Below are 25,507 nucleotides of genomic sequence, written 5' to 3' on the forward strand. Positions count from 1 at the left end.
AAAATTATGCTTTTCCTGTAGTAGCAAACCAAATGAAGAACTGGGACTTTGTGAGTTTCTCTTCTTTCGCTATCATAATGTCTTAAGAAATGTGTAAAACAAGGATGAATTTACTGTCATATTTTATGGATTTTTGTTTGCTTGTACTTCTTTATAATTTTTAATTTCTGTGAGGTTTTTCAGTCTTGCTCAGAGTGGTCTTAATCAAGAATGATCAAACTGTCATAACCTAGTACACCCAAGGATTTCTTTTTATTTTTTCTTTTCTTTTTTTTGTTCTTTTTTGTGAGGAAGATCAGCCCTGAGCTAACATCTGCCAATCCTTCTCTTTTTTCTTTTCTTTTTTTTTTTTTGCTGAGGAAGACTGGCCCTGGGCTAACATCCATGCCTATCTTCCACCACTTTATATGGGACGCTGCCACAGCATGGCTTGACAAGCAGTACATCGGTGCATGCCCGGGATCCGAACCCCAGGCCGCCGCAGCGGAGCACGTACACTTAACCGCTACACCACTGGGCCGGCCTGAAGGATTTCTTTATAAGAACTCAAACCCTACTACTTCAGCCATTGCTGTTACTCAGTACACAGAATCTTTACTATGTCTGCAGATAAACTCAAGTCCCTAAAAATATATACATCTATAAAATTTAGATGACCCTTTAAGATTCTGAGACCAATTCCAACATGTGGGTCTTTTCCCCACACCACCAAGCAATTCTCCAACACCAGATGAGTGTCCTACAATTCAGCTCAATTCTGACACTATCTACCTGGACATAGCATCAGATCCCACAGGTTAAAGCCTCAGTCCCACAAGATTGCCCTCCATTTCAGATGCCAATCACAAGTCCAGATTGTTAGCTCTGTTTCTGACCAACTGGCTATAAATCAGAGGTTCCCATGACCCCTCCTTGGGTTTTATTAATTTGCTAGAGCAGCTCACAGAACTTAGGAAACCAGTTTACTCACTAGATTACCAGTTTATTACAAAAGATATTAAAGAATATGAATCAACAGCCAGATAAAGAGATACATAGGGCAAGGTCTGGAACAAAAGAGCTTCTGTCCCCTTGGAGTTTGGGGACCGGCAAGACAGCATGTGAGTGCCATCTCATTCGTCAACCTGGAAGCTCTCCAAACCCTGTCCTTTTGAGTTTTTATGGAGGCTTCATTACTTAGGCATGATTGATTAAATCGTTGACCACTGGTGATTGAACTTAATCTCCATCCCCTCTCCCCTCCAAGGAGGGGGTGGGAGTTTAAAAGTTCTAACCCTCTAATGACATTGTGGTTTCCCGCCCTCATCCTTAAGTTGCCTCAGTGCTTTCCAGAAGTCACCTCATTATCATAACAAAAAACACCTTTATAGCTTTCAACACTTAGGAAATTCCAAGGATTTTAGGAGCTATGTGCCAGAAACAGGGACTAAGACCAAATATATATTTCTTATAAATCACATCACACTTTTTTACCAACTTTATAGTTTGACAAAGTGATAGATTTGATGAAAGTGAGCATTATGGCAGCTTAAAAGAAACAAAGAAAGATGAAATTGCAGTCAATTTGTACATATTCATTGAATTCCTGCTTAACTAGATGATCGTACACAGAAGTACAAGGCATGGTTCGTGTCATAAAAGAAAAAAAGGCAAATATGTGTTCTTATCTCAGTAATGGAGATAATGATAGAATATCTTAGGGCTTGTGAAGATTAAGTGAGATAATGCATGTAATACACTTAGTGCTAGAACAGTATCTGCTGCATAGAAAGCACTCAGTAAATGTTGCCAATAATACAAATAACAATAATAATACTGTGTCTTAACAATGAGAAGGATATGGGTAGTTGGAGAATTGTTGAAAAGGGAGGAAAAATGCATATGGCTCTAAATGTTCAAGGTGTATTCAGGAAAGTTGAGTAAGTCTAGTCTGACTGAGGTAGAAAGATTTTTGGAGGAGAAGTATGAGATAGATTTGAAGAGGTAAGATGGAGCTAAATTGTGGGAATCCTTCAGTGCCAGGAACATTGGCTTTGTAGTGATAAAGACCCATTGACGACTCCTCATTGCCCATGAGAGTGAAATGAAGAAAAGATGATAAATGTAGCTGTGTAAAAATCCATTTAGGGGGCTGGCGCCGTGGCTTAGCGGTTAAGTGTGCGCTCTCCGCTACTGGCGGCCCAGGTTCGGATCCAGGCGTGCACCGACGCACCGCTTGTCCGGCCATGCTGAGGCGGCGTCCCACATACAGCAACTAGAGGGATGTGCGCCTATGACGTACAACTATCTACTGGGGCTTTGGGGAGAAAAGGGGAAAAAAAAAAGGGAGGAGGATTGGCAATAGATGTTAACTCAGGGCCGGTCCTCCTCAGCAAAAAGAGGTGGATTGGCATGGATGTTAGCTCAGGGCTGATCTTCCTCACAAATAAATAAATAAATAATAAAGTTAAAAAAAAATCCATTTAAAGGTGACAAATCCTGGCAAAGAGCAGACCAACTTGGAGATGTGAAAAGAAGCTAACAATTACTGAGTACAAGGCATATGCCATGCCTTGCATTAGGTCCTTGCTTCATAGCAACTCTGTGAGGTGGCTAGTAAATGCTGTTCTATTGATAAGGAAACTGGCATGGAAAGATTAATTTGCCCAGGATCATATAGTGAATGAGAAGCAGAGCTGGGGCTATAAAGCAAATGTGCCTTTTTAAGCTGTGCCATGCCAGTCTAGTAGTTATTTATTGAGCTTCCCACATGTCTTGTACTCTTATTCTATGCTCTGGGAAGTGCTCTGTCCTGGATGCTCATGGTCTGACAGGTTGTGTAGGGTAGAGATTCAGGCTAGGATTGGGATTTAGGGAAAGCAGAGGAGGTTTACTATAGGCTGCCGCTGGGAATCATGGCTAGAGGATTGACAAAAAGAAAAGACTTGCTAAATGTGGGAAGACGGGTTGAATTTGCAGTCAGCCATTTCATCACAATTTTATGCTCTATAGTGTGGAAGCCTGAGGTTGGTGTGGGTGATCTTCCTTTGGGAGGTGGCAGTGATAACAGGCTATCTTTCTTTTATGTATAACAAGCTCTACCAATCAGTAACAGGCATTTCCAGACAGAAGTCCACATGATCAAATGAAACAACTTTCAACAAAAAGATGTTTATGTCCTTGATCCATATTCTCAAAGAACTCATCTAGGAGAATCATACACCTAAAGGGTTATGAAGTCACCTGCGCTATGGCAGCTTAGTTGTTTTTTCCTTATTTGCCATCAATTGTATTTTATCAAACAGTTCCTCTTCATTAATCAGAGTTTCAATCTAGCTTCTGGAAAATGTAATTTAAACCAATTAAATTGCTTTATGGTAGTGGGTGTATAATCCAGTCTATGTTTGACTGAATTCAGCTGAATACCTGTAGGATCTCAACTCAAGTCCATGAGGGAAGACCTTCGAACTAGAGTACTAGTGTGGCATTTGCTCTCCTGATTTGCATTGATGATGACTTGCATATATATCATTCTTTAATATTTATTCTCTCATTTGGAACTCTGAATAAAGTATTTAGGTTAAATACCATTGTATGACTTGCTCTTAGTTCAAAATGACTTTATAACTTCTTTGAGGGCAAGAATTCTTATATTTAAACATCCTTCAATAGCATTCAATGTACTGCTAAGTTTATGTTGGTATTTTCCCCAAACCCCATTTTTTAAAAAAAAACTAGTGTTTTTGTGTGAATGGCTGGAGGCATAGAGAGTCTAAATGATCCACTTAAGGTTACCGTAGCAGATTTAAAACTAGAACCATATTTCTTTTTCCCTTTTTTTTCTAAACGTCACTGGTTCCTTGTGACATTTGTGAGATTTGTGTGTGTTCCCAGTGTTCTTTTTGAAGAGCTTAATTCCTACTTGACACTTCTTTGAATTTTTTTCGTCTGTACTCTAAAGGTGTCTACAGAATTAGGAAAGATTCTCAAGAGTTAGAGTAGCTTGTACACCTTCCTTTCTTTAGCTTCCTTCTTTAAACATTTTCCCTTGATCTCTTCATTCTATCTTAATCTCCTCCAGTGGTTTTTTCCCCTCTTTTCTCTTAAATAAGTATATGTAAATTTCCCAAGGTCCTGTCCCCCATCCAGGGTATGCACTCATGACTACCACCGCTGTGCTGGTACCTTAAATTTTGGTGCTGACACAGAGTAGGCGGAGTGGGCAGTCAGTAAATATCCATTGATTGAGTTCATCTGCAGCTTTCATCTCGGCTCACCTCTGAGCCCCAGTTTTAGCTTTCCTTATTTAAACTTTTCCATATAGATGTCCAGTCAACATCTTAAGTTTAATGTGCCTAAAACTGAACTTATTTTTTTCTCTACCAAAATTCGCAATTTGCCAGTTTTCCTTTTCTTACATAATGGTACTACCATTTTCCTGGTCACTCAGTTTGGAAACTTCTGGAATCATCCTTAACTCATTCCTTTTCATCATCCTCATACCTAAGTCATTTGTCATGTCCTGTCAGTTCCGCCTCTGAGTTCTATATCCATATCCTTGTTTGCAATCCTAGTGCCTTTTATCTTACCTTGGCTATGGACTCATTTCTCCAATCAATTGACATTGCCTCCAGACTTTTAATATTAAAATATATAGTGTCCCCCGTTATCCATTGGGGGTTACATTCCAAGACCCCCAGTTGATGCCTGAAACCGTGGATAGTACCTAACCTTATATATACTCTGTTTTTTCCTATGCATACATCCCTGTAATAAAGTTTAAGTTATAAATTAGGCACAGTAAGGGATTAACAACAATAACTAGTAATAAAATCCAACGATTATAACAATATATCATAATAAAAGTTATAGTAGATCTTAGCAACCTCAGCATACGATTTTTTTTTCTTTGCTTAATAAGTTGAGAACTTTCTCCTTTTCACTTAAAGGATGCACTTTGGGGCCATCATTAAGTAAAATAAGGGTCACTTGAACAGAGGCACTGCAATACCTCGACAGTCGATCTGTTAACCAGGACGACTACTAAGTGATTAACAGGTGGGTAGCATATATAGCGTGGATACGCTGGACAAAGGGATGATTCACCTCCTAGGCGGAATGGAGTTGTACAGTGTGAGATTTCATCATGCTACTCAGAAGTGCGTGCAATTTAAAATTTATGAATTTTTTATTTCTGGAATTTTCCATGTAAAATTTTCAGACCGCGATTGACCATGAGTAACTATAACCATGGAAAGTAAAACCACAGATAAGGGGGGGACTGCTGTATAGCATATCATTTTATTCTCTTTTTCTAAAACCTGCAGTGGTCTTTATCATCTACGTATTCTTAAGCTTTTCTAGGCTCAAACTGCATTTACAGTGCCTTTCCCCATTCTTTCTTTCAATTAGCCAGTGTCCAATTAATTCATTTGTTCAATAAATGTTTATCTTGCAGCAGACATTGTTCTAAATGCTGTTGAAATAGCAGTGGATGAAATAGGGCAGTCCTTGCCCTTGTAGAGATTAGATTGCACTCTAGAGAAAAGACTGCTTGTCTCACATTTATTCAAGTATGTTAGGTACTTTCAGGCTTCTGCTTCATCGACCAGGAATGCCAACCCCACCTGTTCACCTGTGTAGATAACATATCCCTCAAGACATTGCTCAAATGCCACATTTTTGACAAAAGCTTCCCTGATGCCACCTGTCAGAATTAATAACCTCTTCTAAGCTCCGTTAATACACGATATTATTTGGCTTTTCAGTTATAGTTGTTTAAAAATCTGTCGTCTTTACTGGATTAGATATCTCTTAAGGATTGAGACTGTCATGTTCACTTTTGTTCTTTTCTGAGCCTTGTTCATAAAGTATTAAATTAATCCTGAAGTATTGGCTTGGTATTTCTATAAAGCCATGTAGTCAGATCTCCCTGATTTAAAAAGGAGATATAAAATAGCCAAGGCAGACATCTTTAATCACTGGGTTACACTTTTCACTTAAGCATAAAAAAATACTAGTTTTTCCATTTGCCTACAGGACAAGGTATGTGGCATTCATAAACTCTCAGTAGCAAGAAGTAACTTTTAATTAAATTGGGACAAGAGGAAACATCCATTAACTATGTGGAAGGTTTTTTTTTAATCACTATTATAAAATGTCAGCTTGATAGGTCATTCATGATAACTATAAATGTTTTATGAAAATTTTAACCTATACAGTAATTTGATTCTCTGGAGAGAAACAGTGTTTTTTTAATACTACTTCATATATCCCACCTACCCCACAATAAAAGAACAACGAAATTAAGTAACATATTTCCCACTAAGAAGATTTTTCTTCCTCTTCCTACTTTTCTTTATAGCTTTAGAGACTTTTAAGTAAAGGATCAAATTATTTTATATCAGTGACTTTGAAGTAAAAAGTCAACTTACATTCTTGCATAATTCCTAGCATAAGTTCTCCAGTTGCATCTAGAGTAATGTTCCCATATACAAAATGATATTTCCCATGGAATGTAACATTATTATTAACAGTGCAACAAAGATCAAGTTAGCTAGAATGACCATTGAGTGATTTTAACTTTCAGATTAATTAATGTTTTCATTTAGAAAATGAGTGTAAACCCAGTCTGAAACAATACTAAATTGAATCCTAAAGGTTACCGCTTTGAACTCCTTCAACATGAACTTAAAATTTACATGGCATTTTTTATATACGTTGGCTCTGTGTGGTCACTAAGGCAATATCATTATTTCTGTTTAGATTGCAAAACAAGATTGAAGATATTAGGAGATAATGTTCTCAAGGCTGTGGTTATATATTGTATTAAATAAGAAGGGAAGCAACTCAAACTCTTGTTTTCCAACTCCAGACACCATTCTTTTTCCAATTGTACCAAGATCCTTTATCAAATTTGATCTTTCTTCTGTAAGCAAATGTGATATTTTCTAAGTTGACATTTGTTAGAATTAATAAAAATGGATGAAAAGGACATAAATACATATATAAATAAATAATAGTATTTGTTTCCATTGCTAAGAATTTTTTTTAGGGAAATCTAATTTCTTACTTGTTATCTTAGGTCAGTGGTAGATAGGAATTTCTTATTTCTTTGGGCCTAAGCTTCTTATATTTTATTTTAAAACTTGAAGATAGTGTGTTTTCAGAGTTTCCTCTATCTTTAGAGAAATATAGGGCTATACCTGACCTTGAGCTTATCCAGGAAAATACTTCCTCAGGCAAGTAATACTGTGCTGATCCATGCCATGGTGTTAGCTCTCTCTCCTTTAGTATAAAAAGTGGGTACGTTAGTGTAAAAAAGGGCAATCTCCCATAGCCATCTTTCAGTTTTTAAAAGTCCTCCTCTTCTTGCCTAGGCTAAATTCCCTTATATCTTTAATACAAATAGAAATTAGGCTTTTGTAGTTCTCATGTGTTTAACTCTTACATTTTTTTTGTTCTGTGCTTCTACTTTTCTTTTTTTCATTGTGATGATCTATTTCATGTAAATGGTTAAATTGATGTAATTTTTTTCTCTACTAGTTAATTTTTTTAAGATGTTCTATTTTGTCTCTTCCTTATTTTTTAAAAGCCACCTCAGTAAGACTCAAAGTAGAAGAAAAATACTCCCTTTCTATCCTATGTAGCGAGCAGATGGTTATTGCCTTTATCTTTGCAGTTTCAGAAAGGGTGGAAGGTACTGATGTCTTTCAAGAAGGTGAAATATTAGTCAGATCAAATCTCATGGATTTGGGGGAGTATATCATCATTCAGTTAAGAAATTTCTCTGTGGCTTTTTTGTTTTACTGTCTTTCTTTAGTCATTGACACGTGTTTTCTCATTTGTTAAGATCCTTGATATTGTCACAAAGTTAACTTTCCGTCATCTCATGAAATGCTGAGAACAGTGGATTTTATTCATTTATTTTAAGAAACTGTACTGTGTCATTGACAATCCCTGTTTTAATACAGTTATTCCTGCCTCTGCATGCAGAGGTGTGTTTTTGTTTAAGTATATTGTATGAATATATTGCTAACATAAACTCAAATGCTCAAGTCATTAGATTCTGACAAGCAGGTTAGTCTTTCTCAGGGCTACCTAGCATTTTTGACACTTAAAAGAGAATTCTTTGGGGAAAAAGTAGCTTTTTACTTGATCCCTGGTTCAGAGGGCTTCTAAGTTGCAGACAGATTCTGTTGTGAAAGCGATTGAAACTGTACATCAGTATCTGTACACAAAATGTATTTGTTTCCATTTTACTTTGTTAATCAAACTTGTCCCTTAATCCTTAAATTAGTGGAAATTTAGTGAACTTTTTGTACTTTAATTTCCTCATTTTGAGTGTTACATCAGATAAATTAAGGATATGATAGAAAAAAATAAGCTATCACCATAACTCTGAGTGAGGTTAAAATGAAAATACCATGCTTACTGTCAGAAGATATAAGAAATGGCAGAAAGAACAAGAGGAGATGGTGTTATTTTTTATCCTGCCTGAGTCTGAAACAATTTGAAGACCCATTTCAATAATTTATGTAAGGTTCACTCATTCAATTCATATAACTCTAGTAATTAAAAGTCTTCAATACTTTCAAATTTATTTAGAATAAAAATCCAGATTCCTTACCAAGATCTCAGAGGATATAGTGCCTCTCTGTCTCACCCACTCTCTTCTTTGCTCACTGTGTCTAGCCATTTGGGCCATGTCTGTGTTCCTCAGACTCACCAAGCTCTTTCCAGCTCCCTTGCTATTCGCACTTGCTATTTGCTCTACTCGGAATGCTCTTCAAATCGCCTGGCTTTTCTGAAGGGGAAGGGAAGAGTTTTTGGGCAAGGTAATATCTGAGGTGAGCTTCTAGAGTGGTGCTATAGGCAAATGAATGCCTTAGAAATGCTTTTGGAAGATAAAGACATTTAGAGTAATTCAAATGATTGACTGAATTGAGTTAGGAAAAATTGCCTTCTGTGGAGGATTAACTTTAGCTATCAGCCACAACGTAGACACTCAAAACTTATATTAACTGGTTAATTTACTGAAAAGTCTTCTCTCAGTGGGTGGGAAAGATTTAAGCCTATTCTGAATTCAAGATTATGACCAAAAAGAAGTCATAGGTTGCAGTGCCCAGTGTAAAACCAAACCCTTAGTTAACCTTTGGGCAATTTTTGCTCAATAAATGGCATTTGTTTTAGCCAGTTGGAGTGTCCAGGTCTCCTCTTTTCACCAACAAACAAACAAACGTAAAACCTTCTATATGTGATTTTCAATTCATTTACTCCTTTGGGTGGTGGGGGGACAGAGAACAGGAAGTGGACAGCAAACAAACTTCTTTGGTTGCTTTGTTTTTTATCACCAGTGGTAGCTGATGTACCATTCTTCGTGCCTAGATGTCGGTTCCTCAAAGGAATGCCAGTCCAGATTCTCCAGTGCTGTACTTACAAGCTATGGATGTTCACACTCTTTAAGAGAAAAGGCTCAGCATTCCATATGCATTAGGGATTTTGCCATTTGGTGTGCAGTCTGGGTTCTGGTACTATAAACAAGTCACTTCAAAAGAAAGCTAGTACTTTGTACATTAGTACATTTTTATCAACAGCACAGACCTTTTTCTGCATGTAACTAATGAAAATTTTGATTTTTATTACTTTTCTTTTAAGCCTCCATTTTGTTGACAATCCACTGTTTCATTTTTTACCCTGAACTTTTATTGATGACTGAAAACTTAAGAAAATCCTCAGTTCTAGGATTGATTCTTCTTCAAGGTTTTTCCTCTTCTAAGATTCCTGAATACTCATGTTTTTATCCCTTTTCTTGAGAGGATCTTTTATAATCCTAGCATGTAAGCAAAAAGTAAATACACTGTGGACCTTTACTGGTCCCTGGACATATTAGGGGAACAGAATGGCCAAGGGGTTGTGCTGCAGGTCTCCTTGATCTGTCTTCTTTGCCTGCTGTCATTCCATCAGGTTGTGGCCAAACTGTTCCCATCTTTTAAAAAGACAAATCTTCATTTCCATAAATTTTAAGTATCTTAGATATTCATTTTTTTAATATTTAGATTCTTTAACATTAAAATACATCCCAATAACTTTCTTGAATGTTCTAAGAAAAATGCATTGCAGAACTTGATTGACAAACTGCAAGTTGGGGTCTTCCAGGCGTGTCTTTACATCCAGCTCTTATACCACAGAACACTATTGTACACTCAGAAAGAGCTCAGGAATAATATTATTTTATTTCTCAGCATTCCTGCTCCCTCTCCCAGCAAGACAGACCTCTCCTTTGTGTCAGTGCAGGATTTGAGCCCTTCCCCCGGTAGCTTATAGCTTTTGCTTTGTATGCTAAAGAATGGTCCCAGGAAGCAAGCAGGGATTTGTGCCTGTTCACCATCGAAGAGCTCTTGTTCATATTTCTTCGCCCTACTCTCCTGAGAACTTGGAGGAAACCCGGGGAAAAGAGCTGTACCCCTTTGTGTCTAGGGCTCCCTGGGACTTAGCCTTTAAGAATTCTTTAAAATTTCAGCTATTTTCTTCTACTTGGTTTTTCCTCCCATGCTCTGCCAAAGATAAAATAGTTTATGTGTCCTGCCTCTCCTCAGAGAGGCTTATCACATTTTGGAATTCAATTTGCCTTATGACTTAAGCTTTTTGGATTCGAAATAAGTTATGATTTTTTTTTATCCAGCTTTTTCTCATTATAAGGATATTCTCTGTGGCTTTCTTCATCCTAAGCTGAGTGAAACTCCTCCTCCCTCCTCTATATTTTAATTAATATCTTAGTGATTAAGTGCCACTTTTGGTTAAAACAGATGCTTTTCCTTCTTTCATAGAGTTTGAAAAGACACACACACATATGTATTTGTCTACTAAATGAGGTATAGCTTGAAGAGACAATTGACCCTACTGACTAGCTGTCATAAGTAAATTCTAAAATCTATTATTGTTTGGTGTCTAATCTTTACCCTTTTAACTGAGTTATCGGTGATAACTGTGTCAGTAAATTGCTACATTTAGTTACCTTGGTATGCGTTTTGCCAGAAGTTTGTCTTTGGAGGATATGCCAGCCAATTATGTCACTCATTGCCAGGTGTTCTGTGGATAAGGTTCTGACAACCACCCACCCACCCAATCAGGGCTAGGCTTCTGGTGACACTTTACTTAAAATTTAATCCATGTGAAAAATTATAACCATGATAAATGAAGTTCAACTTTGGAGGCCAGTAATTGGTGTTGGGAGGGTAGGGTGGGGATTAAAACTGATTTTTTTAGGGGACTCTTTTGTCTAGTGTGTGGCTATTCTCTTGAGTCATTTTTGATAAAGAATTAAATGACTTTCCATGCAAGCTCCAGTTCATGTTTAGGACTATGCAGTTTTTATAAGAGAGTGTCAACCCAGATGTCTCCTGATGACCTTCTAAGGCCTGTGGCTGTACCTCTAAGTGAGAACTTAGAAAAGCAACATTCCAGGTACTTGACAGGAAGGACAAAGTCAAGATTATTACCAACTAGTATTTATAAAAACCATGTTCAGGGAAAATTGTTTGAGGAAGTTCATAATTTTTCTAGATAGTCGTAAACTTTCAACCTCCAATCAGGAGGGAGAAGGTATCTGTATTGTATTATGACAACCCTTACCCCACCTCTGTGCATTGCTTTCACTGAGTTTTGGAATGTGATTTGACATGAGAGTCAGGTTATTTTGAGGATCAATATGAAAAACAGACCGTGTTGTTTGGTCTATTTATTCTAAGTATATTGCCCATTATATCACATAGTATACTTATCATTAGTGACTTCTAGCTCCCCAGAGTTAAACCAAACTTCACAAGACTGTCCTCGCTTCAAACACGAGTTGCAAGTTGGGGGATCCCCAGGCTGTCTTCACTTCTGACCAGCTGGCTACAAATTCAGGGGTTCTAACTACCCCCTGAGGTTCATTGATTTGTTATAACAACTCGCAGAACTCAGGAAAACACTATACTCATGATTACAGCTTCATTATAGAAATAGGTGCATATCAGAACCAGCCAAACAGAGAGATACATAGGGTGAGGTTGGAAGAGTCCTAAACACAAAGTTTCCATCATCCCTAGGGACATGCTGCCATCTTGGCACATCAATGTATGACAATACACAGAGTATTGCCAACCAGGAAAGCTTACCCAAGCTTTCATGTCCAGAGTTTTTACTGAAACTTCATTAAGCGTGATTGTTTGACTTATTGGCCACATGGCTGAACTCAGTCTCCTGTTCCCCTCCCCTTTCTGAGATCAGGCTGATATCATGTGGCTCAAAGCCCTAACCCACTAATCACGTGGTTGGTCTTTTGGGCATGGCAGCCCCCATCCAGAGTTATCTCATCAGCGTAAACTATCAGGTGGGGTCAAGGGGCCATAGTGAATAGTAAAGACACTTTAGTCACTCAAAAAATTCCAAGGGTTTAGAGGTTACCTCCCAGTAACAGGGGACAAAGCCAGCCAAATTCTCTTTTATACAAGCCCCTGTCTGATTTGTTTCCCTTTTCTAAGAAAGCTGATAGCCAAATTTGGGGTCCACCTTTAAATTTGGGTGTGTGTGTGTGTGTGTGTATGCATACGTGTACATGGATATTTCTTATTTTTATTTTTTATCTTCAATTTATGTGCCCATCGTACTCTATTTTTTGTTTCTTTTTTTACTTTCATGTTTATGCTACATTGTTTTGTAGCAGCTTGAAACACTTATTAGAACAAGATAGAGGTGTAAAGAAATAATCCCAAATACCTCAGAGATAATCCATGGTTCTGGAAATAGAAAGCAAGAGGATAGGAGATTCTGCTGCCTGCCTGTGGAGCCTTTGGACCACTGCTCTAACTTTAGTAGGGCGATTTGCTGTGTTCTATTGGAGGAGCATTCCTAGACTGAGAATTCCTAGCAGGTTCTGCCATGCTACTGCCTTTGGGCTAGGTTGGGAACCTTAGGAGGGTGCTGTTTTCTCCCATAGCCACTCATACAGCCATTCAGCCAGGAGACTCTATTGTGAATCTAATATGTCAGTATCTGTAAAATGTTTTTGATATCTATAATTAATAACATCTGCTTTAGTTCTGCTTTCTTATGTTAATGCAAGCTATTTCCATTGGATTTGTTGTTCTAAGCATCAGTTTTTGCTGTCCTGTATACAAATACTTACCTAAATTGACCTTTTCTAAATTACTTTTTCCTAAATTGGCTGATTTTTATAATTGTCAACCTAACTCACATTTTCATTTTCTACCTATATTTTAAGTCCTCTATGACTATGTTGAGTGCCATCTGCCATATCTACTGTTTCATTAATGTTTCTTTTGCTTTCAGCTTATGAATAAAGATGAAAGACTATGCACTGACCCCTTTGCTACCATACTTGACATTTTAAACCAATTACACAAACACACAGCTTGTTATTATGACTCTTTGCTTAATACATAAGCTGATCTTGTATTCATACAACTATGGTTTTTATCCAAGCCTATTTTGTAATGAAAATTTTGTCTGATTTCATTGGCTGCTTTGAGAAGTTCAAACATGTAACATCTGTGACATTCTTTTCATCCCTCTATTCTATAAATCCATGAATAAAATCTAGTATATCTACCCAGCATGAGATATTTTAGAAAAATAAAACCATAAAGCTGGTGGGCTTTGATTTGCACTTCTTTGTGATGCTTTCCATGGATTATCTCCTAATATTAAATTTTTTGGTTCATAAGTGACTTCAAACATATGCTACAACTAATGCTATCAGATACCAAGCTTGACAAAGGAAGGAAGGAAAGAAGGAAGGAGGGAGAGAAGGAAGAAGGACAGAAGGAAAGAAGAAAGAAAAAATATATTTCTTGATTGCCCAAGTGGCTTCCACTCAGTTTTTTCCTCACTAATGCCTGATCAGCAGCTGTCAGCATATGTGCTACAGAAGAAGGAAGCACCAAGTCATTCAAGTTGTTTTGTTTTCTCACATCATAGCAAGTTAACGGCAATGGGAATAAGGGTGTGGGGGCATAGTGACGATGTGGCTCTCTTCTATCTAGACTCCTCCTAACCATTCAAGGGATTTGAGGAAGTGTAGAGATGATAGGAAACAGAGCACCTCCATTCAACAGTTATTGCATACTCCTGTTGGTGAAGCACAGTGGGGACTACAAAAGTGAATAAAGCAGTTCTGCCCTCAGCAAGCTAATTATCTGGTGGGATGCATTTTGAGTTAATTACATAGAAATAGTAAGATTAACAAGGTTTTTCTACTACTCATCCATATACTTTAGAAGACCGTTATTGAGTTTGGAAAATTTTCCCTTTTCCATACATCAAAGCCTAAGTTGAGTTATTTTGTGGTTTAAGATTTAGAGGGTGGGGGAATTGGATGAAAAAATCATTTAAAAAAAGAAGAAAAAGATTTAGAGGCAGTGCACCCAACACCCAAATGAAATGTATGAACCTTGGTGGGATGGGGAGCTGGGGAAGAGAAGAACATTAGAAGACATTCTTGGGACAATTGAAGAAATTTAGATACTGCCTGGGTGTTATGTGCTATTTTGAAATTATTGTTGATTTTCTTAGGTGTGATGATAATGGTATTGTGGTTGTATGTAGGAGAATGTCCTTCTTAGGAGAGAGATGCTGAAGTATTTAGGAATGAAGTGTCATTATGTCTGCAACTTATTTTCAAATGGTTCAGCAAACAAAAGGTGCATAAATATATATGTGTATATTGTGTGTGTGTATAGAGAGAGAGAGAGAGAAACTTTGGCAAAATGGTGACAGTTATTGAATGGAGATATTGGGTATAGGAATGTTCATTGTACTAGTCTTTCAAATTTTTTGTTTGTGAAATTTTTCATAATAAAAAATTTGTGAGAAAATAAAAGAGACAGTGACAGAGTTACCTGACTTGAATAGCTTCCAGGTTTACTAATTCATTTGGCACATCGTGACATAACTATGTCAGCAAGACCAATTTCAACAAGTAAAGAACCCTCTTCTTAATTTACTGAATTGATTACAATAGGGTAAAAACTATTACAGATATAATAGTTGAAGAATTAAAATAATTTCTTTCATCTTTATATGATTTAATTTCTCTATTAGTAAAATTTGACTAAAAGTATATGTAATGTATTTGGCGTTCCTATTTTAAGAAATAAGGATAATTTCCTATTTGTTTTATAAGGCACAGGCACTTCATAGTGTAGACTTTATTAGAATGGATAGGAGGGAAAGCATGTTGCCATTATTTCCTTTCTTAATATTTTTAAAGAATAGAGCAAAAATAATTATATTCTAGTTTATTTTCTTATCTTGACTTGTATCTCCTGTTTTTCTCAAAAAGTCATCTTAGTAACAAACACGTAGTTATGATTTTAAGATATATGCTGTAGGGGAGGAAAACTTTTTCCTCTACCCTTCTTTATTCTTTTGGCTGATCTATTTTTTTTTTTTTTTAATAATTTTATTTATTTATTTATTTTTCCCCCAAAGCCCCAGTAGATAGTTGTATGTCATAGTTGCACATCCTTCTAGTTGCTGTATGTGGGATGCGGCCTCAGCATGGCCGGAGAAGCGGTGCATTGGTGCACGCCTGGGATCCGAACCCAGGCTGCCAGCAGCAGAGCGTGTGCACTTAACCACTAAGCCATGGGGCTGGCCCGTTGGCTGATCTATTAATTAAATTGACATAAGACAGATTAACAGGAGAAAATCAAATTTAATTACGTACATACAGGAGCCTCAAATAGATATGAGAGAGTCCAAGACAATCAGACAGTTGAGGCTTATATGACATCCTGAGCTAAGGAGAAGGGGGTAGGGGTCTGGGGCTTCAACGGGAAGGAAGACAATTCACAGGAAAATGAGAAAAGTAAATACTTGGTAAACAAATGTTTATCCTGCTATGCAGAGACAATGGTGCACAGAGAGAAATTTGAACAAATAGGCCCTGCCAAGCTCCCCCCAGGTTACCACACCTAGCCCATACTCTTTGTAGTTACCTCTGATGATAGCTCTCTTCCTGGGCCAGGCCCTCTATCTATGTTCTTTTAGGCAGTTAAGGGGGAGGTGAAAAGCTCTTCCTGAGTCTTTTGGACCTTGATTGTCTTCAGCTCAAATAATTTACATGCCAAAGTGTCACATTTTGGGGAGGCTCGTTCTGAACTCCTTCAATAGTTGCAAAAATTGTCTACACAGTATTAAAAGTAAAAATGATTAATTGAAAAAAAAGTAAAAACGTATTCCCCAAATCTCTACCCCATAGCAATATAAAATTCTCTTTGTAGCTCTGTATATTCCTAAAAACTGTCAGTTGTAAGTTTAAAAAAAAAAACTTGATAACTTTTAAAATCATAACCAATAATAAATTCCTTTATTCAGGATGGTTTACATATACAGTAGGCTATTATCTTGTTTAAACAGTGTCCTGTCAACTACTATTGCTGTGAAAAGTTCTCCATTTTATATTATATATGAAATATAAACCATATAATAAGTGCCAATCCTATGTCAGTAAGGAATAATCAAATGTTCTATAAAATCTTCTCCATTGAGAAGTCTCTTTTGATTTTCAGAAGAGCATTCGGATTTGTAGTGTGTATGTTGTTGTATCTGGGGTGTAAATTTAGTTGTTGTGTATTTATTAAGAATCTACTGTAAGGAGGCCGGCCTGGTGGTGTAGCAGTTCAGTTCGCATGCTCCACTTCAGTGGCCCGGGGTTCGCTGGTTTGGATCCTGGGCACGGACCTACTCACGACTCATGAAGCCATGCTGAGGCGGCATCCCACATAGAGCAACTAGAAGGATGTACAACTGTGACCTGCAACTATTTATTGGGGCTTTGGGGAGAAAAAAGGAAAAAAGGAGGAAGATTGGCAACAGATGTTAGCTCAGGGCCAGTCTTCCTCAAAAAAAAAACAAAACAAGAATCTGCTGTAAGAAATTGTGTGCATGTGGCATAAAGGAGTTCATGTTCTATTAGTAGACATGGTTGAGACACAGCTTTTTTGAAGACCGAGCAATATAGATGCCAATGGAATGCTACAAACTGTGGCAAAAGAAGGAGGTATCGCTTCTAGCACAAAAGTGGTCAGGGACAGTCACCTTTATGATCTGTAGAATGTTTCAGACGCAATTTAGGGATCACCAGAAACTATGTTCTAGAGAAATGGCTTGCCCAAGGCCATATTAAGAGCTAGTTAGTCACAAAAACAGGACGAGAATACAGATCTCCTGAATCCCAGTCAACTGTTTTTTCTACTCACCACAGAGACGTGACATTTGAACTGAGTTCTGAAGGATCAGGATGGAGAACTCCCATAGGCAAAGATGGATGGTGAAAAGAGAGAACAGTTAGTTACTCCAAACCATTGAGTGGCTTGAGAAATCATAATAGGGAATTGAGAACTGCTATTGAGAATAATAATATACAAATAAATTATACTAAGTGTTCTTGTTTTTCCCTATTACAGGGTTTATATGAGGAAGCAATGCCAGAGAAGGCTTTTAAAAACCGAAGTTAGAATCAGGTACAAAGCATTGTGAATGTCATTCTAAAGATTGTGGATTTTACTCAGTAGAAAACAGGGAGCTATTTAGTGTTACTTAAAGCTTCATCAAGTACCAGTTCTGGTTGTTCCACTTCCAGATATAGTCATTACATATTCATGGACTACTTTTTCAAGGTCCATTTACAATCAAATTTTGACTTCCGTTCCTCTGAGCATGCATCAGGTAAACATACTTTTAAAATGTATGTACAGAGAAAGTCTTATCTATAACCTATCCATGTAGTGTCTGGTAACCTCAGTAGATCCAAATAGCAGAAAAACCAGAAATAAGAGAAAGTATCCCTATCAGATGAAAATAACTGCCACAAAACCTATCCAAAGAAGACAACTGGGAACTGCTCTTTCTCAGGTACCAAACATAATTTTATCCATAGAATTTTGATGATCTATTTTTCTTTAGCTGGATTTTAGGAATTCTTAAAGTTTTGTTCTAGGTTAAGGGGAAGAACAGGAGATCTAAAGAAAGGATAACAAATAGCAAATGGAATGGAGGTGTAGATGGGGGAGCCAGTTGGTGGGTACAGAAGTAGACGCACTAACAGTGATGAAAAGCTTCAGTGAATAAAAAGAGATAAACACAGATGGCCATAAAAGAGTGAGAATATAATCAAAGGAGAAGAGCCCAACAGTTTAGAGTCATTTGTAGGGGCAGAGAGATCCCGAAAGTGAGATATATGTTACGGTACAATGTAGAAGTAATTGTTCATAGCAAGGATTCTGTATCATACAGAACAGGTTAAGTTATATCTTGAGTTTAGAAAGTAGAGAAAACATGAGAAATGTCTTGGAAACCAACTTGTGCAAAACTATTAACCCTTTAAATACCAAATTAAAATTCCTGCACTCTATAAAATCTACTTATCCAAAATACCAATTTTTCTGATTAAGTCAGGAATAAGGCATAATTCTATTTGTGTACCTTATCTGTCCTGTTATTTTAGTGTGTTCTAAAGCCTCAAATACTGAGAAGCTAATTCACATTAGACTCATGTAATGAAGCTTTCGTGTGGATATTTTGTAAGAAAGATTTTTATGTTGCTCTGTCTCTCCAGGTCTCTATCCCCTGGCTTCTGAACTTGTTTGTTCACTACACGTGATACAGTGGGTACCTTCTGAGAAAAAAGAAGCAATACTGAAAGAAAAGAAGTGATACTGAAAGTATCACTGTCTTTGGCACCAAGTAGCTATGTAGCTTTAAACAAGTTACCCTAACATTTCTTTATAGGGAGTTTGTAAATCGTTTCATGAGGTCCTTTTCAGTTCTCAAATTCCAAAAAGCCAGTACTGAGCAGGATTGGTCATAAAGGAAATCTTACTGGAGAGGTCAGATGTAGTGAGTAGAAATAGAAAATGTTAATGAGGAGACAGGCAGATAGCCAAGAAGGAATAGGCAGAGTATTCACATTATTGCAACCAGAAGAGTCAGGTGTGGCAAGAATACAAGTTGGAGCTGAGCAGTTGGAGCAGAGAACCCAACTAAAACTGAACTACCTAGTCACTGTGTCCATTTTTCCCAATTATAGAGCTCTTTCTGCTCTGGTGATTTTAAATCTGTATGGTGATTTTAAAATGAGTCTTAAGCAAATGAAATAAACAGAAAGCAGAGATGGAACAACAAATGGTTTAAGTAGCTCAGCTTGGAGGAAGGTCTGGGAAAGAGTTTGTGCAATGGACAAAAGGCAGATCTTGAAAGAATGAACTTGGGTAAAAATTAAAGTTGTGTAGAGCCTGCAAGATCAGGGACGACACAGGTGCTCCAGAGCCGCTGTCTCGCTTATTGTGGTTGTGGGTAGCGCAGGTAAACTAGCTGAGAATCCACAATAGCGCATAATCACGTACGAGAGGAACTCCAGAGCAAACGAACAGAAGGACAGCATGGTTTTAGTTACTTGCCATTAAAGCAGCTTCTTGCTTTATTGCCCTGTCTATTCCATGCTGCCTCTAATTTACCAAAGTGTAAGTTAGGCTCTCCTAAGAACCAGTTTTTATACAACTTCAAGTGTCTACACTCAGGTCATGCAATTCAGGGTCAACTGATAATTTAAATTTGGCCAAAGAAAACCTTAAATGGTTTAGTATCAATCTGGTTTAGACTCACAAATCTTTTATGTTTGTGCTGAGTCAAAACCAAGGAAATGTTAAGCTGAGTAAGGTTTTTCTTTAGCCAGATTTTGGTTATATCATCACAAGCTTAAGAAATAGGAGCCAGGGGCCGGCGCCGTGGCTTAGCGGTTAAGTGCGTGCGCTCCACTGCTGGCGGCCCGCGTTCGGATCCCGGGCGCGCACTGACGCACCGCTTCTCCGGCCATGCTGAGGCCGTGTCCCACGTACAGCAACTAGAAGGATGTGCATCTATGACATACAACTATCTACTGGGGCTTTGGGGGAAAAAAATAAATAAAATTAAAAAAAAAATGTTTAAAAAAAATAAAAAAAAAAAGAAATAGGAGCCAGAATGATGATTTTTAATGAGCGCTAACAGGTCATGTGGGCTGACAACAGGAGCAGGCAGAGAAAGTACGTGCTCAGCCTTACTGCAGGGTAGTAATAGTGATCTTTATCAAGAGCTTTATCTACTGAGTTTTTGTTTTTGCTGCTAACAAGGTTGTCGATATAGGGCTCTGAAATGTGTTTTCATTTTTTTAGTCAAACCATGCATGTTTGTAAAAGTTCAGTTTTCCTTTTCCAATACCTCTTTTATTTGACTTTTACTGCCAATTTCAGTTTCTATGTAAAGTTTACTTAAACTTAAAAAGCAGTCATTAAAATTGCTACGTCAACCTTACCCATTCTATTTTCTTTTGCTTTTATCCATCCACATGCTACCAGCGTAAAGCCCTAAACTTAATGAACTAAAAAGTGTTTTTTTCTTTTTGCTGTATGCCTGAAGTGTCAAGCAAGGTCTTTTCATTCTGCATGTCAGAACTCCAACATATTCCAATGCTGTAACTTCCAGAATCTCCATTAAGCTTCACAGCCCCTGGAAACTCCTCTGTCAGGCCTCACAGAGTCCTGCTCTATACATGTACAGCTCAGTATTTGGACAAAGATTAAAAGAATCCCAATGCAGGTTTCCTGAGCTCCTTATCTACAGCTCTCTTCTCTCTAGTACTTTGTCCCACACATTCCACTCGCTTTAGTATCCTGAGCTCCAATCTTTTTTTTTCTCCACCCAATGAGATAGCTACACTTCATTTGGGTTTAACTTCACTGTGTTGCAATTTGGAAAATACTACCCAACAGACAACTGGCAATGAATTATTTTTCTCTCTCAAGAGTCAGAGCCCTGTGCTCTTTTCCAATGTCTAAAAGCAGATAAAATATATGAAGCAATTTGTTTTGTAGTAGTTTACAGGGGAAGGGTAAGTGTGAAATGCCTTATTCCATCGTGGCTGAAACTGGAAGTTTATTGAATTGATTTTTTTTTTTATTGATATTTTAATGGTTTCTAACATTGTGAAATTTTGGGTTGTACATTTTTGTTTGTCCATCACCCCATATATGACTCCCTTCACCCCTTGTGCCCACCCCCCACCCCCACTTCCCGGGTAACCACAGTCCAGTTTTCTCTGTCCATGTGTTGGTTTATATTCCACATATGAGTGAGATCATACAGTGTTTGTCTTTCTCTTTCTGGCTTATTTCACTTAACATAATACGCTCCAGGCCCATCCATGTTGTTGCAAATGGGACGATTTTGTCTTTTTTTATGGCTGAGTAGTATTCCATTGTATATATATACCACATTTTCTTAATCCAGTCGTCAGTCGAGGGACACTTAGGTTGCTTCCACTTCTTGGCTATGGTGAATAATGCTGCAATGAACATAGGGGTGCATAAGCCTCTTTGGATTGTTGATTTCAGGTGCGTTGGATAGATTCCCAGTAGTGGGATGGCTGGATCATAGGGCATCTCTATTTTTAATTCTTTGAGGAATCTCCATACCGTTTTCCATAGAGGCTGCACCAGTTTGCATTCCCACCAGCTGTGTATGAGGGTTCCTGTTTCTCCACATCCTCTCCAACATTTGTTGTTTTTTGTCTTGGTGATTATAGCCATTCTAACGGGCGTGAGGTGGTATCTTAGTGTTGTTTTGATTTGCATTTCCCTGATGATTAGTGATGTTGAGCATCTTTTCATGTGCCTATTGGCCATCTGTATATCTTCCTTGGAGAAGTGTCTGTTCATTTCCTCTGCCCATTTTTTGATCGGGTTGTTTGTTTTTTTGTTGTTCAATTGTGTGAGTTCTTTATATATTATGGAGATCAACCCCTTGTCAGATGTATGTTTTGCAAATATTCTCTCCCAGCTGGTTGGTTGTTTGTTCATCTTGATTCTGGTTTCATTTGTCTTATAAAAGCTCTTTAGTCTGATAAAGTCCCACTTGTTTATTTTTTCTTTAGTTTCCCTAGTCTGGGTAGGCATGTCATCCGAAAAGATTCCTTTAAACCCAATGTCAAATAGTGTGTTGCCTATATTTTCTTCTATGAGTTTTATAGTTTCAGGTCTCACCTTCAGGTCTTTGATCCATTTTGAGTTAATTTTTGTGAATGGCGATAGCACATGGTCCACTTTCATTCTTTTGCATGTGGCTGTCCAGTTTTCCCAACACCATTTATTGAAGAGACTTTCCTTTCTCCATTGCATGTCCTTAGCACCTTTGTCGAAAATTAGCTGTCCGTATATGTGTGGTTTTATTTCTGGGCTTTCAATTCTGTTCCATTGATCTGTGTGTCTGTTTTTGTACCAGTACCATGCTGTTTTGATTACTATTGCTTTGTAGTATGTTTTGAAGTCAGGAATTGTGATGCCTCCTGCTTTGTTCTTTTTCTTTAGGATTTCTTTAGCTATTCGGGGTCTTTTGTTGCCCCATATAAATTTTAGTATTCTTTTTTCTATTTCTGTGAAGAATGTCATTGGGATTCTGATTGGGATTGCATTGAATCTGTAGATTGCTTTAGGTAATATAGACATTTTAACTATGTTTATTCTTCCAATCCACGTGCATGGGATATCTTTCCATTTCTTTATGTCATCGTAGATTTCCCTCAATAATGTCTTGTAGTTCTCATTGTATAGGTCCTTCACCTCCTTGGTAAGATTTATTCCTAGGTATTTTATTCTTTTTGATGCAATTGTAAATGGTATTATCTTTTTGAGCTCTCTTTCTGTTAGTTTATTATTAGCATATAGAAATGCAACTGATTTTTGTAGATTGATTTTGTACCCTGCAACTTTGCTGTAGTTGTTGATTGTTTCTAACAGTTTTCCAACAGATTCTTTAGGGTTTTCTATATATACAATCATGTCATCTGCAAATAGTGAGAGTTTCACTTCTTCGTTACCTATTTGGATTCCTTTTATTCCTTTTTCTTGCCTAATTGCTCTGGCCAAAACCTCCAGTACTATGTTGAACAGGAGTGGTGAGAGTAGACAGCCCTGCCTCGTTCCTGTTCTCAGAGGAATGGCTTTCAGTCTTTCCCCGTTGAGTATGATGTTAGCTGTGGGTTTGTCATATATGGCCTTTATTATGTTGAGGTACTTTCCTTCTATTCCCATTTTATTGAGAGTTTTTATCATAAATGGATGTTGTATCTTGTCAAATGCCTTCTCTGCGTCTATTGAGACGATCATGTGGTTTTTATTCTTTGTTTTGTTGATGTGATGTATCACGTTGATTGATTTGCGGATGTTGAACCATCCCTGCGTCTCTGGTATAAATCCCACTTGATCATGGTGTATGATCTTTTTAATATATTGTTGTATTCGGTTTGCCAATATTTTGTTGAGGATTTTTGCATCAATGTTCATCAACGATATTGGCCTGTAATTTTCTTTCTTTGTATTGTCTTTGTCTGGTTTTGGTATCAGGGTGATGTTGGCCTCATAGAATGATTCAGGAAGTGTTCCATCTTCCTCTATTTTTTGGAATAGTTTGAGGAGGATGGGTATTAAATCTTCTTTGAATGTTTGGTAAAATTCACTGGAGAAGCCATCTGGTCCTGGACTTTTATTTTTTGGGAAGTTTTTGATTACTATTTCAATCTCTTTACTTGTGATTGGTCTATTCAGATTCTCCATTTCTTCTTGGTTCAATTTTGGGAGGTTGTATAAGTCTAAGAATTTATCCATTTCTTCTAGATTGTCCAATTTGTTGGCATATAATTTCTCATAGTATTCTCTTATAATCCTCTGTATTTCCATGGTATCTGTTGTAATTTCTCCTCTTTCATTTCTAATTTTATTTACTTGAGCCTTTTCTCTTTTTTTCTTAGTAAGCCTGGCTAAGGGTTTGTCAATTTTGTTTATCTTCTCGAAGAACCAACTCTTTGTTTCATTAATCCTTTCTACTGTTTTTTTGGTCTCAATATCATTTATTTCTGCTCTGATTTTTATTATTTCTCTTCTTCTGCTGGCTTTGGGCTTTGTTTGTTCTTCTTTTTCTAGTTCTGTTAGGTGTAATTTAAGGTTGCCTATTAGGGCTTTTTCTTGTTTGTTAAGGTGGGCTTGTATCGCTATGAGTTTCCCTCTCAGGACCGCTTTTGCTGCGTCCCATATGGTTTGATATGGCATGTTATCATTTTCGTTTGTTTCCAGATAGTTTTTGATTTCTCCTTTAATTTCATCAATGATCCATTGGTTGTTCAGTAGCATGTTGTTTAATCTCCACATTTTTGTCACTTTCCCAGTTTTTTTTCCTGGTTCATTTCCAGTTTCATAGCCTTATGGTCTGAAAAGATGCTTGTTATGATTTCAATCTTCTTAAATTTATTGAGGCTTGCTTTGTTTCCCAACATATGGTCTATCCTAGAGAATGTTCCATGCACACTTGAGAAGAATGTGTAGTCAGCTGTTTTTGGGTGAAGTGCTCTGTATATGTCTACTAGGTCCATCTCGTCCAGTTTTTCATTTAAGTCTAATATTTCTTTATTAACTTTTTGTCTGGATGATCTATCCATTGCTGTAAGTGGGGTGTTAAGATCCCCTACTATTATTGTGTTGTTGTTGATTTCTCCTTTTAGGTTTGTTAATAGTTGTTTTATGTACATTGGTGCTCCTATGTTGGGTGCATATATATTTATAAGTGATATGTCTTCTTGATGGAGTGTCCCTTTTATCATTATATATTTCCCTTCTTTGTCTTTCTTAACCTGTTTTATCTTGAAGTCTACTTTGTCTGATATGAGTATGGCAACACCTGCTTTCTTTTGTTTGCCATTAGCTTGGAGTATTGTCTTCCATCCTTTCACTCTGAGCCTGTGCTTGTCTTTAGTGCTAAGATGTGTTTCCTGAAGGCAGCATATTGTTGGGTCTTGCTTTTTAATCCATCCTGCCACTCTGTATCTTTTGATTGGAGAGTTCAATCCATTTACATTTAGGGTAATTATTGAAATATGAGGGTTGAATGTTGCTGTTTTGTCACTTATTTTCTGGTTCTTTTGCATTTCCTTTGTTTCTTGTCCCATTTGTTTTGGACTGCCAATTCAGTTTGGTTGTTCTGTCTTATGATTCTTCTAGTTTTCTCTTTGTTTATCATATGTGGTTTTAATTTGATTATTTGTTTAGTGGTTACCTTGAGGTTTGGGCGAAAAATCTTCTGTATGAGATAGTCCATTATCTGATAGCCTCCTATTTCCTTATACTAAGTCAATTCAGTCACTTTCCTCTTCCCCTTCTAAGTTGCTCTTGTTATACCTTATTCTATCTTGTGTTGTGGCTGTGTGTTTACAGTGATGAGGTTAAATTTATTTTTGGTGAATTTCTTCCTTTGATCTTTGAGTTTAGTATTTAAGTGGTTGCTAACCTATTCCAGTAAAGATCTACTATTTCTCTGATTTTGTCTATCTACTTTTCTCCTTACTCCAAGCTTTGTGTTCCCTTTCTCTTCTTGTTTTCAGGCCTGAGGGCCTTCTTGAGTATTTCTTGTAGTGGCGGTCTCGTGGCCATGAACTCCC

General features: G+C 37.3%; 1 protein-coding gene across 1 annotated transcript in view; it reads left to right on the plus strand.

Moving 5' to 3' along the window:
* ZNF277 (zinc finger protein 277) overlaps positions 1–25,507 on the plus strand; it is a 123,343-nt gene that overhangs the window by 74,826 nt on the left and 23,010 nt on the right. The gene's annotated exons all lie outside the window — the stretch shown is intronic.

Source organism: Diceros bicornis, chromosome 3 (assembly GCF_020826845.1).
Source record: "Diceros bicornis minor isolate mBicDic1 chromosome 3, mDicBic1.mat.cur, whole genome shotgun sequence".
Classification (NCBI taxonomy): domain Eukaryota; kingdom Metazoa; phylum Chordata; class Mammalia; order Perissodactyla; family Rhinocerotidae; genus Diceros; species Diceros bicornis.